Source organism: Danio rerio, chromosome 22 (genome assembly GCF_049306965.1).
Source record: "Danio rerio strain Tuebingen ecotype United States chromosome 22, GRCz12tu, whole genome shotgun sequence".
In the NCBI taxonomy this organism is placed as follows: domain Eukaryota; kingdom Metazoa; phylum Chordata; class Actinopteri; order Cypriniformes; family Danionidae; genus Danio; species Danio rerio.
This window is the reverse complement of record NC_133197.1, coordinates 39,853,868-39,868,768: the sequence shown is the minus strand read 5'-3', so window position 1 is coordinate 39,868,768 and position 14,901 is coordinate 39,853,868. Positions and strand designations below refer to the sequence as shown.

The window sequence follows — 14,901 nt, the reverse complement described above, 5'->3', positions numbered from 1 at the left end:
CAGCGCCTGTATTGTCTCTCCAGTGCCAGTCTAAGCCTGTTTTAAACCGCCTCATTTCTGCTGTACACTATCAGATCGTGTGCTGTGATCTGTGATCTGTGATGTGTGTGTGTGTGTGTGTGTGTGTGTGTGTGTGCGTGTGTGTGTGTGTGTGTGTGTGTGTTGAGCAGGATCTGATGTAAACACTGCTGCTGTCGTGTCTGGTGAAGGGATGAGCTCATGACACATCACACACACTTTCAGGAGATTTATTTATAGACCTGACTAAGCGAGAGTCCTCAAGTCTTACATAATGAGCACTGACATCTCAAGCCAAACTAGGTAACATACACACACAGACACACATTTGTTTTTGTGAATTGTTTCAATTGTTTTGGACTGTGTTTTCATTTGGCCTAACCCACCCTAGAAGCTTTTGGAGCATGACTTGCCTAATTACCATAACTTTACCCTAATTACCCAAGTGAAGCCTTTAAATGTCACTTTAAGCTGAATACTAGTGTCTTGAAGAATATCTAGTCAAGTATTATTTACTGTCATCATGACAAAGAGAAAATAAATCAGTTATTAGAGATGAGATCAAGCGGCAAAGTAACTAAAACTGCAATTCCTCCGAAATTCCGCTAGTCCTGGCCGCTCCTGACTCCAAAACAGAGCAAATTTCAATTGAGGCCACTGTTAGAATGGCCAACTTTACAGCAGAGGTGTTTACAGACTGATACAAAAAAAGATTTTGGTTAATACAGCTAATATTACCCTTCATGACAACTGTGAGGGGTGATTTTTTTATAACTCATCCGTTTCCTCTATATTAAGTTATATTAAGTTTGCATAATTAAGGGCGTGGCCACTTGAGTGACAGCTAGGTCTCGCTGGTCGCCGTCACCTCAGCTGAATCCTGCAGATTAGCCACTGAACTCGGCATATTTATCGTATTTCTGTGTTGTTTTATGTGGCTTTACACAGTCAACTGCCTTTTGGACTTGTTTCCTACAATTATTAGATGGCATGGCATGCTGAGTGCACTTAATTGTGCTTACAAAATATTCACGCTGCCTCCGTTTCCCATGTGAGTAAAGATTTATATACTTATATACCATCTCTATACATGTATTTGTTTTATTTAAGATCATTTATCGTTTATATTTAGAGCTGTAATGCACTTCAGAATCTGACGAATTGGTTAGCTGTGACATCTGAAGTGTTGTCATACAGTGTTATGCTGGAGTTCATCAATAGTCTTACAGTAACTAACACAGACTATATCTGAAGAGTTTGGAAGTCATTCGCGTTTCCTCCTGTTGAAAAACGTCATAAGTACAATGTTTAGTGGCTCAATGTATTACAGCAGTGTTTTTAATAGTCTAAACACTTTATTGATATAGTATACAACCAAGCACAAGTGGTCAGAACACAAACGAGTCGCAGGTGATAAAGTATTAAGCGTTCTCCCAAAGTAAAGTGTGTCTGAACCAGGTCCAAGCTAAATGCCAGCAGGTGTCTGTAGCTCCGCCCACTCTCCGCCTCTTTGCCCTTGTTTGGTATCCCGTCGTGGGTGTGATGATGCGCGAACAAAATGGCGACTGTTTGCCGCGCCTACTTGTGGCTTCTTTTGCGCTCTTTAGAAACCTATGGGTGACGTCACGGATACTACGTCCATATATTTTACAGTCTATGAATGAGATATTATAAAACTATTATGATTAGAAATGTGTTAAAGGAAAAATTCTTTCTTCCGCTAAGAAGAAGTTGTATTTGTGTAAGTTTGAGACCCTTCTTCAGCTCTGAGAAACAGAGACTCATCTGTGCAGGACTGCAGGTCGTGTCCTTCTAGATGCACCGGCCAAAACACTGCACTGAACGCTTCATAAAACTGAACCGTAACCGTGGCCTGGGATGGCTGAGCGTATAAAACAAATCCAGCAATGTGAAAGAGCTTCAGCGGCGAGAGACTTCAGTAAAATACTGCCGTGTCATCTTTTCCATGTGCATTCCCGTCGTCCATCTTGGCTCTGCGGTGGAGGAAATCTGCGGTTGGCTTCCCACAGAGAAACGGAGAGCCACCGCTTGAGTCCTTCTCCCTTCATAAAAAAGGAACGTTTGCACAAAAACAGAGAGGTCGAGCTCTGTTAATAAAGTCTGTTTGATTATTGCGTCCAACCCTCGGAGTTCCTGTTATTTTAGAAGTCTTGTAAAAATGTGAGCAGCCAAGGTCTGCTAATGCTAGCATCAGCAGCGCTTCCATCGCCTCTTAGAGTTCTCTATACACGATTCGCCCTTTAGGTCAAAATGTCCAATGGCACAGTCGACTTCTCTGGGCTCGTAGTCATCTGGGATGGACCATCACACAGTGGAAACGTGTACTGTGCTCAGATGAATCAGTATTTTGAGGAGAAATGGACACTTTGTGCTCTGGACCAAAAAAGAATAGGATCATCCAGACTGTTTCCAGCAACAAGACCAAAACCCAGTCTAGAGATCTGCGCAGGACTCATTTTTTAATCTCGCCCGCTCCTGCCAGGTTATATTCCGCACCTGTCTGATTTCTAGCCGACCGTTCCTGCTAAATATAGATCATATTTCAACAAGACAAGGCAAATCCACATTCTGCACACATTACAGTCCTGGTTGCAGAGGAGGAGGAGGATACAGGTATTGACTGGCCTGTCTGCAGTCCCGACCTGTCTCCAATACAGAATGTGTGGCATATTTTGAAGCACAAATGCAACAACCAAGACCCCATACTGTTGCCACCTTTAGACTTGTTTGCAGGACGAATGGGACAAAATGACACCAGAAACACTTGATCACTTGCTGTCTTCGATCCCTAAATGTCTCTTAAGTGTTGTGAAAAGGACCGGCAACATTACAAAATGCTTAACGCTTTACGGATACAACTGCGTTAAAAAGTGTAGCAAGAACTAAAATGGGGATGCGTGATTATTTTGAAAACATCAAATAATCATGAGGAGCACGTTAAATAATGTTTATAGTATTGGGCCATATCATATACCCGGCGCAAGGCGAGACGCAATTGTTGTTTGCTAGTTTGCATGCACATATGTGCACCCATAGGCGTTCTGGTTTAAAAAAAAAAAAAAAAAGGAGGCGCGTTGCTATTTCAGTAACTTAAGTAGACGCTTCAATAGACCAGATCAAAGCACGTCTATAGTCCAGCGCAGAGCGCGTTAGTTGTGTGCCTCGCCGGTCCATTTTTTGGTCGCGAGGGCCTGTGTCCCTAGCTGCTTGCACTCCTAGCAGTCACACTTTTTTGGTTAATTTATTTGACCATAGCCTCACTCCTGTTTATTGATTTTCTCGCAGCCTCGTGAGCAAAATGCAGCCTGCAGGGTAATGATGATGTAACTATCATTCAACCCCAAACAGCGGCACCTTAGTGAATATAAGAATTAGAATAATTAATATTATTGAATATTACACCTGCTCAATGAAAATCAGATGATTCACTACATTAAGTCTGACATAACTTAATCAGAAATCTAAAAAGGGGAGGAAAAGACTAAGCCATCAAGAGAAAGTAATACTGTGGTCAGCACGTTGTCGACCCGAGTTTGAACGTCAACCGAGTAATATTAATTATTATTATTTTTATTGATAAGACATATAACACTGTTAGGGTTGTTGAACATTAGAAGTTCTAAAACAGCTGTGTCCTTGAAAAAGACGTGACAGTGTCATTAGAAACTGAATTGAAAATGACCTTATTTTAATATAGTCAGTCGTGAAGCGTGAAGGCTTGAAACTCCAGGGCTGAAAAGGAGTCCCACTCCGGCCATGGGATGTACAGCAATATGCAAAATCTTTAAAAATGAAAAAGAATTAAAGGATTAAAATATTACAAAAATGATTATTTTCTAGCCTACATTAAAAATAAACACCACCGCCTACATGCCTTCTTCATCTCGGGGGGCTTTTTCAGTTTATTCATGACAATTTGCTTTCGTATAATGTTATTATTATTATCAGTATTATTTATTATATCCATATTTATATTTGTTTTATTAAAATCAAGCTTAGATTTGTCCACCTGTCAGGTTTTAGAGCATATGGGGCAGCATGTGTATTAGTATAACTCAGTGTTTTGAGCACACTTCATTATTATTGTTCATTTATTCTTTTGCTGGAAATTAGAACTGAATTTAGAAATAGTTTTGAAGCAAATCTTTGTGCTTCACAAACAAAATTATGTATAGGCTAATGGATGTCTGCGGTACAACACGTTTCCCTATCCACCAGAGTGAAAGTAGATATTGAGGAGGCTCAACTCTCATTCTCCCGCTGCAGATGCTCTGTTTAACTGATTTCTCTCTAGTGAAGTGTTCAGTTTTTCCACGTACGAAGTCGCCATGTAAATAGCAAATGCACTATGGCGTGACGCAACTGACTCTTAAAGGGAATGAGAGACGAGACTCTGATTGGTTTATTCTCAAGACACACCTATAACTCATTAAGAGAATAAGCTCAACCCTGTTAGACCATGCGCCACAGCGCAAGGTGGATTTTCCCATCCTTAAAATAGCAGAAGTGTATTCAGACATGTCCTTAATGCGCTTTAGACTTTGCGCATGGATCATCAAAATAAAGCCCTTTGTCTGCAGTGAAATATGAGTTCATTTAGAAATCACAACCTAAAGTGTCAGATTACTGTGTCAACAGTTTTGTGATTGTATAGACACATAAATTTGACCTGAAGGACAGCTGTTGTAAGCTAAATGTGTTCAGCCCTCATGACAATAGAAAATGATTCACTTTTTATCTAATGCTGGAGTCATTTTAGTAAAAGTCATCAAATTTCAAGATAGGAAAATCACTGTATTTTGATGGCCTGTTTGTTGAGTTTAAGTTGCCTTGCATCTACACGCCAACTAATTCTCATTAGATTATAAGTAGACTGTTAGCTTGGGGTTGGTGTAAGTTGACATGTACTTGTAAAGTTTGTTATAGTCAGTTAAATTGGCAGAAGATATTAAGCAGACAGTCTACTAATACTCAAATGCACCATCAAATACAGTGTTCCCCTCCATGAGGACGTGAGCTGTTTTTACAGCCAGCAGTTGCTCTAGCTCCTCTAATTGAGGACTCGTTTTCCAAATGAAGTGAGCTGCTCTGAGTTTAAGCGTTCAGAATTGACTCGTGATTTCACCTTCAGAGAATGAGCAGCAGGCAGGCATGGAGAATCCAAACAGTCCATGTGGGATTACTCCTCCGACAGTCCTGATGAATATAGACGGAAGCCAAGACTGCCAGCGAGACATCATGGCTGGAAGACTGTGGATGTTTGTTGTCCTGTAGCATGCGTTTACCCGACCCGCTCGCTGATGTTCATCTCACTTCCCAGAATACGGAGGCCCCTGTGCTTTTCTCTGTGGAGACGCTTTTAAGAGCAGAAGCCCAAGGGTCTCATCATCTACACTTCAATGCCTCGCCAGCGGACGATCAGCTGGAAAATCCACTGACAGAAAATCTGGCTTCCAGCTGTGCTCAGAAGGGTTATCCCAGACCCGGACCAACACAAGGAGTCTCTGTCCTCGAGGTCAGCTCAATCTGCAGCCCGAATATCAGCATTACCAAACGACTGTGGTAGATCTGCTGTGGTGGTTCTTCAGCATCGCTTCACTTTACCTTTGTGCTGTCGAGCACTTCCAGCATCATGGATGTGAGGAAAAACTTTACGTTTTATTTATGGTGCACTTTTCTCAGTGCGAAGGCAAAGAGTAACAAAGCAAAACAATTAAAGAACAGTAAAAACCCCACAATAAAATATGAACAATAAAACTTTATAATTAATTTGACAAAAATAACCCAACCGAAATTGAAATGCGGCGTTCCTGATGCGGATGGGTGGCACCACTCGCTGTATGAAGAAGCTCCACCACCCATGGTCTTCAATTTACAGCGTGGCTAAGGCAGGGTTTCGTTCTCCATCAGCTTATCAGCCACAGTGGGATGAACCACCAACTATTCTAGCATATGTTTTAAACAGTTCCAGCTGCAACCCAATACTGGAAAACACCCAACACACACACATTCATACACATACACTGTGTGAAGTTTCACAAACTACTTTCAAAAGGAGCACGTGATATGATTGACCACAGCTGGTCTCTCATCTACAATCATAAGTCAGCCAATCAGATTAATCTAAACGTACTAAGGTGCCCAGCTAAAACTACTCCCTTTGTTTTCCGAAGAAACCCCCCCCCCCCCCTTCCACCCCATCTCCCCCTTTCTTTTACCAGGGGGAGCTCTTTAGAACTGCCTGATCTTGGACTCCCCTTACAGGCTTATCTACCAGGCGGGAGCCCCGGTCTCAAAATCTCCAAGCTCAGGGTTCTCCCCCGGGACAGCATGCCAAACCTGCTATCATTATCAAACAGTAAGTGTGAACTCATGAATGCACAGAAATGACAACAGGCCCAGCCGAGACTCAAACCAGTGACCTTCTTTTTAAAATGTTTGGCCTTTATTAGAAAGGACAGTTGTGAGACAGGACACAAAGCGGGAGAGAGAGAAGGGGGTAGAGTTGGGAAACGTCCTCGAGCTGGGATTCGAACTCAGGACGCCCTGATGTGCTACTGCACAATATGTCGCTACTTGGCCATTGAGCTGACACCAGTGACCTTCTTGCTGTGAGGATTTTCTCTAAAGAAGTAGATCCTCCATCCCGTTTAGTGCATCATTATGGACGTTTTACGTTATAACCAGGGCCAGACGGAATCTGCGGACGTTTTTTGCTGTTTCTGCAGAGAATTTTGGTAAAAATCTGCGAATTTCTGTGGAATTATTTTGGGAGTATCCAGCGGAGTATCATAACTAAAACCTTAATATATCAAATAAAAAGTAATAAATTACTGAATAAAAACTGGGTAAATTCAGATTTACACATTTACTCAAGTAAATAAACAGAATTAATAATGGGCTAAAAATCTGCGGAATTCTGTGGAAAATCTGCGGAATTCTGCGTGCGCAGATTCCGTGTGGGCCTAGTTATAACTAACGTGACTCAAGCGATGGATCTGCGACAGAGAAACCTCGAGTTTTGGGAAACACTCGTCACCGCATCGCTCATTTCCCAAACGATTGTACCATTGTAGTTCAGCCGCAAGTTACGTCTTTGTTTGGGAAACGCACCCCTGTTTGGTGATGAGCTTGGCTTTACCTTAAAAACCCTGAGAGAGAACTGAGAGCTCCGTTATTAACAGTTGAAGGCATTTATTTTGGAGCGTCTCGATTAGGACAGTTGTTTGACAGTAAACTGTTTGTTCCTCTGATTGCATATCTTTAGTGTCCACATCCAGGAACTACGCAGGAGGAATTGGGTTTATATAAGAGATGAACCCATCAGATAAGCTTCTATTAGCACAAACATGACCCAGTTCCTTTCGGTTTCTACGGTATTTTTGGAAATATTACGGAGCTCCTTGAAACACAAGATACACCAGAGAGCGTCATCTTTCAGGTTTAGCCCCTCTGTACTTTACAACAGTGTTTCCAAAAGTGGGGGTCGTGAGTTAATGTCGATTGATGGTTGATATTTAAACTGAAATATCATACATAAAATATCATTATCAAAGTATACATTCCAACATGGTTGAAAAACCTTTACCTCTTGTAACATAAAAAAACAAAAAAAAACAAACAAACAAACAAAAACAAACATAGTTTTGCAAATATCCATTAAATAACATTTCATCATACCTTTCTTATTTAATCCTTTTTCAATCACCGTCATCATTATATTCATTTAGTAATATATTTATGCAACTTTTTAAACTGATTATTATACTGAGATTGTTTTAAGAGCAGCTATAGTGAACAATCTACTTCAAGCTGTTTGGACAGACATGTGTGTAGGTATAGTGTATAGAGCGTCATATTGGGGCGATATAAACGCACCCAGTCCTTTTTTTATTATTTAACAACATAAAAACGGTGGACCAATTGGAGCGGTTTTCAGACCAACCTTAACTTGAGGTAGGAGTGTCTTCCCTCCGCCCACCAATATTGATTGACAGCTGCGTATTAACATGTCCCGGTAGTCACGTGTATAATCATATCAACAAGAGAAGCCGAGCGCAATCACTATCTGTTCACTAGCTACTACAGCAGTGGAGCTCTCCAGATCTACCAGAGCTCAAACTCCCCTCTCGCCTTGCAAATGGGAGGGAGCCCCGGGCTCAAGGGTCTTATGAGCTCAGGGCTCACTCCTGCACTAACTTACTACTCTCACTAGGAGCAGCAATGCTCTGTGCTTCTTTAATCCACTCATCCTCATCCCTAATCCAACACATACAAAAGGCAGCAGGCTCTCGCCCCCACCCCTCCAGAGTCGGGACCCCCATCATAAACCTCTCTCCAGCACCAGTCTGACCAGTCCGCTGAATGACCAGAGCAAAAGAAGAAGAATCTGTCATCAATAGTTACTCAGTAGGGCAGCAGCAGCAGACTGTGACTCCACGGCAGAACGGCATGCAGGTATTTATCCACCAACGGGTCAAAAACAAACACCCCATCATTCTTCAAGTATTCACTTTGACCCTTCAGGGCCACAATAAGAGCCGTCTTTAGATAATGATCACCTTCTATGGTCATCTGAAGGAAGGATTTGCGGAGATATCAACACATAATAAAGCTCAATGACACAGTCGTGATCTCATGCGCAAATCTTCTGCTTTACCAACGTCCAGGACTGGAGATCTTTCAAATTCTGTTCACAAGGTCACGGCCCATTAGGAGAGGTCGATGATGGCTGTGTTTTAGCAGAGACTGTAAAGCATTTCTTTGTTTTCTTCGTCTCGTATTATGCTGTAAAAAGTCGTTTTGCATTTACATGCAGTTTGTGCAGGATGTGTAAACGTAACATTCTGTAGTGCATTTAATTATCTTCCTATATTTGATCCTTCCAACTTTCTTCCATTCTTTGTTGTGTCCTTTATGCATTTGTCCATTCCTTCCTTCATTTGTTCGCTCATTCATTCATAATTTTGTTCCTTCCCTCATTAGGTCCTTTGTTCATTCCTCATTAGGTCCTTTGTTCATTCCTTCCTTCCTTCCTTCCTTAGTTCAAGTCCTTCCTTGAATTCTTCCTTCATTCATTTGGTCCTTCCTTCCTTCATTAGTAAGTTCTACCTTCGTTCTGTCCTTCCTCCCATTTTCATTTGTTCCATTTAGTAATTGTTTAAGGCTGTTTGGTGGTTTCAGTCCTTTTTTTTTTTTACAGTCGACATCTATTTTCTCATCAGTGACATCCAGTCTATTAAAAGTCTGTGCATCGATGTGTGTAAAGATTTTGAACATCTTCTTGGACATTTTTAATGCTTCTAAAAGGTTTGCTGTATTTGATAAGACAGGACTCACAGGACTGATTTTTCTACTTTGGCCAATCACCATAAACAAGGACAAAATGAAGTAGTGACAGCAGGTTGCAGGACAGTAGTGGAGTACAAGTGCAGATACAGCACTAAACATGTACTCAAGGTAGAGTAAAAGTACACATGTTTAAAACTACTTCGTAAATTACAATTTCTGAGAAAAACGACTCAATTACAGTAACTTGAGTATTTGTAATTAGTTACTTTACACCACTGCAGTTACCACAGGAGTCAAACTCAGTTCCTGGAGGGCCGCAGCTCTGCAGTTTAGTTTCAGCCCTAATTAAACGCAGCTGATCAAACTAATCGAGTCCTTCAGGCTTGCTTCATACCTACAGAAATGTGTGTTTGAAGCAGGGTTGGAACCATAGACTGTAAAATATATGGACGTAGTGTCCGTGACGTCACCCATAGGTTTCTAAAGAGCGCAAAAGAAGCCACAAGTAGACGCGGCCAACCGTCACCATTTTGTTTGCGCGTCATCACACCCACGACGGGATACCAAACAAGGGCAAAGAGGCGGAGAGTGGGCGGAGCTTCAGACACCTGCTGGCATTTAGCTTGGACCTGGTTCAGACACACTTTACTTTGGGAGAAATGCTTAATACTTCATCACCTGCGACTCGTTTGTGTTCTGACCACTTGTGCTTGGTTGTTCACTATATCAATAAAGAGTTTAGACTTTTAAAAACACTGCTAAATACATTGAGCCACTAAACATTGTACTTATGACGTTTGTCAACAGGAGGAAACGCGAATGACTTCCAAACACTTCAGATATAGTCTGTGTTAGTTAATGTAAGACTATTAATGAACTCCAGCATAACACTGTATGACAACACTTCAGATGTCACAGCTAACCAATTCGTCATATTCTGGAGTGCATTACAGCTCTAAATATAAACGATAAATGATCTTAAATAAAACAAATACACGTATAGAGATGGTATATAAGTATATAACTTTACTCACATGGGAAACGGAGGCAGCGTGAATGGTTAGTGAGCACAATTAAGTGCACTCAGCATGCCATGCCATCTAATAATTGTAGGAAACAAGTCCAAAAGGCAGTTGACTGTGTAAACCCACATAAAACAACACAGAAATACGATAAATATGGCGAGTTCAGTGGCTAATCTGCAGGATTCAGCTGAGGTGACGGCGACCAGCGAGACCTAGCTGTCACTCAAGTGGCCACGCCCTTAATTATGCAAACTTAATATAACTTAATATAAAGGAAACGGATGAATTATAAAAAAAATCACCCCCTCACAGTTGTCATGAAGGGTAATATTAGCTGTATTAATCAAAATCTTTTTTTTGTACCAGGCTGTAAACACCTCTGCTGTAAAGTTGGCCATTCTAACAGTGGCCTCAATTGAAATTTGCTCTGTTTTGGAGTCAGGAGCGGCCAGGACTAGCGGAATTTCGGAGGAATTGCAGTTTTAGTTACTTCCGTATCGGCTTCCTGAGGGAGAGCGGGAGGTTGCCACTTGGTAAGAACTAAACTCTGCAGGGCTCCGGCCCTCCAGAACTGAAATGAAAGCCCTGCTGTATTCACTTTATCCTCCACATACGATCAGGCGCAGCCATTTGACTCGAGACTTCTGGTCTCATTCACTTCCATTCATTTGTAGATGTTTCAAACAGCTCGCTCTGCTGCTTGATGTTGCACACTGATATTCACCCTATTATATTATTCTGCTTGGGCATCACGGTGGCGCAGTGGGTACCACGATCTCCTCACAGCAAGAAGGTTGCTAGTTCGAGCCTCGGCTGGGCCAGTTTTTGTGCATTTTCTTTTTGGCTAATCTGGGGTCGCCACAGAGGAATGAACCACCAACTTATCCAGCACACGTTTTTACGCAGCGAAAACACCAATACACATACACTACAGACAATTTAGCTTACCCGATTCCCCTATAGCGCATGTGTTACTGTGGGGGTAACCCGGACGAACACAGGGAGAACATGCAAACTCCACACAGAAGTGCCAACTGACCCAGCTGGGGCTTGAACCTGGGACCTTCTTAATGTGAGCTACCCACTGCGCCACCATGACGCCCTTTAAGCAATTGTTATAATGCGATAATCCAAAAGGACTAAACACCAGGACGCAGAGTTGTCTCCAGAGCGGGATCACAGACTGCCCAAAAATAATGAGACGGCGAGACGTGAACAATTAGCAGCAATTGTTCGACATTTAACTGTTATAGGAAGCATAAATGATACACGAGTGTCTTTTTCAGATTCTGTGCCAATTTTCCTGCAGTCAAAGTCCAAACGTGTCCCACCCACACTGTAAAGACATACGGGAAATTAGCGCTTCGACAAAAATCCTTTCCTTTTAGGGGATATCTGAAGAGAGGGAGGGAAGTGTGACTAAAGGCTTCCTCCTGTCAGCTTGGTTTAGGTTGCTGGAGCACCTCTGACCGCATGCTGTTACATACACGCACACACACTGTAGCCTCTATACCTCAAGATGTGCAGCATATAGAAAACACAGCTCGCTTATTTAGATAGGAAGATATTACTAACATGATTACTGTGAGTTTACTGGTATCTGTACTCCAGACAGTTTGAGATCAGATCCATCCATTCATTCATTTTCTTGTCAGCTTAGTCCCTTTATTAATCCGGGGTCGCCACAGTGGAATGAACCGCCAACTTATCCAGCAAGTTTTCACGCAGCGGATGCCTTTCCAGCCGCAACCCATTTCTGGGAAACATCCACACACACACACTCATACACTACGGACAATTTAGCCTACCCAATTCACCTGTACCGCATGTGTTTGGACTGTGGGGGAAACCGGAGCACCCGGAGGAAACCCACACAGGGAGAACATGCAAACTCCACACAGAAATGCCGACTGAGCCGAGGTTCGAACCAGCAACCTTCTTGCTGTGAGGCGACAGCACTACCTACTGCGCCACTGCCTCGCCTGGAGATCAGATCGACAGATTAAATGTTTTGCGATATTTAAAATAAATGTAATTTTCCAGAGATGGGTTGCGGCTGGAAGGGCATCCGCTGCGTAAAAACGTGCTGGATAAGTTGGCGGTTCATTCCGCTGTGGCGACCCCGGATTAATAAAGGGACTAAGCCGACAAGAATATTAATAAATTAATGAAAGTAAATGTCATATACTAATGAAGTGAATGGGTTAGGAACAGAGATGGCAAAAGTACACATCCTTAAGTAGAAGTACAGATACTACTGTTTAAAACGACTACAGACTTAAGTACTGACTACACTTTTGCACTAGTAGTTGGTGAAGTTTGCTCCTCGCCGCTGGCTTGCTTTGACATGTGGAGCTGTGCATTGATGGATTTGCTCTTCAGTGTTTGGACTCGCAGTAGTGAAAATGAATCCACACTGAACTGAGCTTCAACTCTGAAACTGGACTACTAGAACTTTGTTGTAGGATGTGAAGCTGCTTTGACACAGTTTACATTGTAAAAGCGCTATATAAATGAAGATGAATGGAATTGAGTATTGAGGATGAAATAAAAGTGTTAAAATTAGACTCAAATTAATTAGTTAATTAAGCCCCCCTAAAAGGTTCTCATCCCACAAATCATTTCCAATCATTCCCACGTTAACCGAAAATCCAATGTGGTTGTTATGACTGAAGTTTATTTATTTGTTTATTATTGCGGATTGTACTCTTTTTCTTTTGTCCCGCCCCCTTGCTGTTTTTCTGTCGTCTTATAGGCTCCCACGCTGGCGTGATTCCCTGCTCTGATTGGCTGCTGGTCTCCGAGGCCTGTATATAAGGGAGCTTCCGGCAGGAATCGTGGAGCTCATTTCTGCTGCGTTCGGTGTTTGGAGTGGAGCTCCTGGGTTTCCCTCACCCCTTCGGCCGACGATCAAACACCAACCAACTTTGAATTGATGACCATCCTATGCTTGAATATTTTTTGAGAGTTTGAGCGTGTAGGGGTGACCTGCCTATTTATTTGATTACTTTTGACTTTGTTTATGTTAGGGAGTAAGGTAAGATTCTTGTAATTTTCTTTAAATAGTAATAGGTAATTTAGTGGATTTATTTTATAGATTCTTTTGTTTGTTATTTTGGCCTGTGGTCACCCTGACGAAATGCTCATTTATATAAACCCTATTTTTCTATAATGAATATCTTCATATATACTCTCAATTGAGTGTGTGAGTTTGGTTGTCGACCGAAGGGAATCTTTTGCTTTAAGTTTTGTTTAGTTTGGGAAATCCACCACCCCAACACATTTGTTTTTTTCTTCGTTTATTATGCCCTTTTTGTTTCCCCTAGACTTGGTGCGTAATAGTGGTACTTCTACCAATAGTAATAGGAAAACACTCCTCTGATGCAAAAGCCCCCACAATGAAGATAGAGCAGAACAAAACACCTGAACCTCAAGATCAACATTGATATTTTATTGTAATGGCCGAAATGCATCATGTAAAACATGCCTTAAGTGGCCAAGTGGAGGAAACAACGTAAAAAAAAGGAAAGGGTCGAGCGTTTAGAGTGGATACAAGATGTGGACAACTGCAGGTTACCAATACGGTGGATTCCCAGCACCACCTGCAATAGAGAGCACAGAGAGATCAGACATCACTCCACTGAATCTACACCGCTTTACATGCATTTGCTGAAGTTCACTGTGTGGAAGTTCTATTGGAAAGCAGTGTTTCTCAACCCCAGTCCTCACGCTGCACATTTCTAATGTTTCTCTTTTCACGTCAGACATTTGTTCTAATGCAACAACAAGTGCTCTTAAAAGTGGGCTCCGCAGAATATTCTAAAATGCAAAGTGTGTAGGGAACGTGTCAGTCAGAACACAGTTCATGCATGTGTGGAGTAAAAATAGTCAACAATATTCATTCGTTCATTCATTTTCTTGTCGGCTTAGTCCCTTTATTAATCCGGGGTCGCCACAGCGGAATGAACCGCCAACTTATCCAGCAAGTTTTTACGCAGCGGATGCCCTTCCAGCCGCAACCCATCTTTGGGAAACATCCATACACACACACTCATACACTACGGACAATTTAGCCTACTCAATTCACCTGTACCGCATGTGTTTGGACTGTGGGGGAAACCGGAGCACCCGGAGGAAACCCACGCAGGGAGAACATGCAAACTCCACACAGAAACAACAACTGAGCCGAGGTTCGAACCAGCGACCCAGCGACCTTCTTGCGGTGAGGCGACAGCACTACCTACTGCGCCACAGACTCCAGGTCTGGCAAAAGCACTTTTAGCTTAGCTTAGCTTAGCACAGATCCCTGAATCAGATTAGACCATTAGCATCTTCCCCAAATCTTTACAACAAACAAAAAGGGAAATGAAAAGTTGTTATTTTCTAGACTGACATGGATATCAACTATACTCTGATTCTGGCGTAATAATCACAGGATGTGGCATATTACGTATGTAATGTAGCTGGGGGCTGTTTTAAGACACTACAGTCTTAAAAATAGCAACTTCTCATCATCCATCAGTCTCAGTATACAATAAAACCAGAG

The 14,901-nt window shown here is 42.1% G+C and overlaps 1 protein-coding gene across 4 annotated transcripts in view; it reads right to left on the bottom strand.

Annotated features, from left to right (window-relative positions):
- psmd1 (proteasome 26S subunit, non-ATPase 1) overlaps positions 1 to 14,901 on the bottom strand; it is a 198,210-nt gene that overhangs the window by 98,858 nt on the left and 84,451 nt on the right. The window contains exon 25 of one of the 4 annotated variants that reach the window (NM_201184.2): positions 13,785 to 13,957. The exons of 2 other annotated variants lie outside the window; for them this stretch is intronic. The gene's annotated coding sequence lies outside the window, so the exon portion shown is untranslated. Of the gene's footprint in view, positions 1 to 13,784; positions 13,958 to 14,901 lie in introns of those variants that run through there. One more of the 4 variants, XM_017353144.3, reaches the window with a different exon arrangement.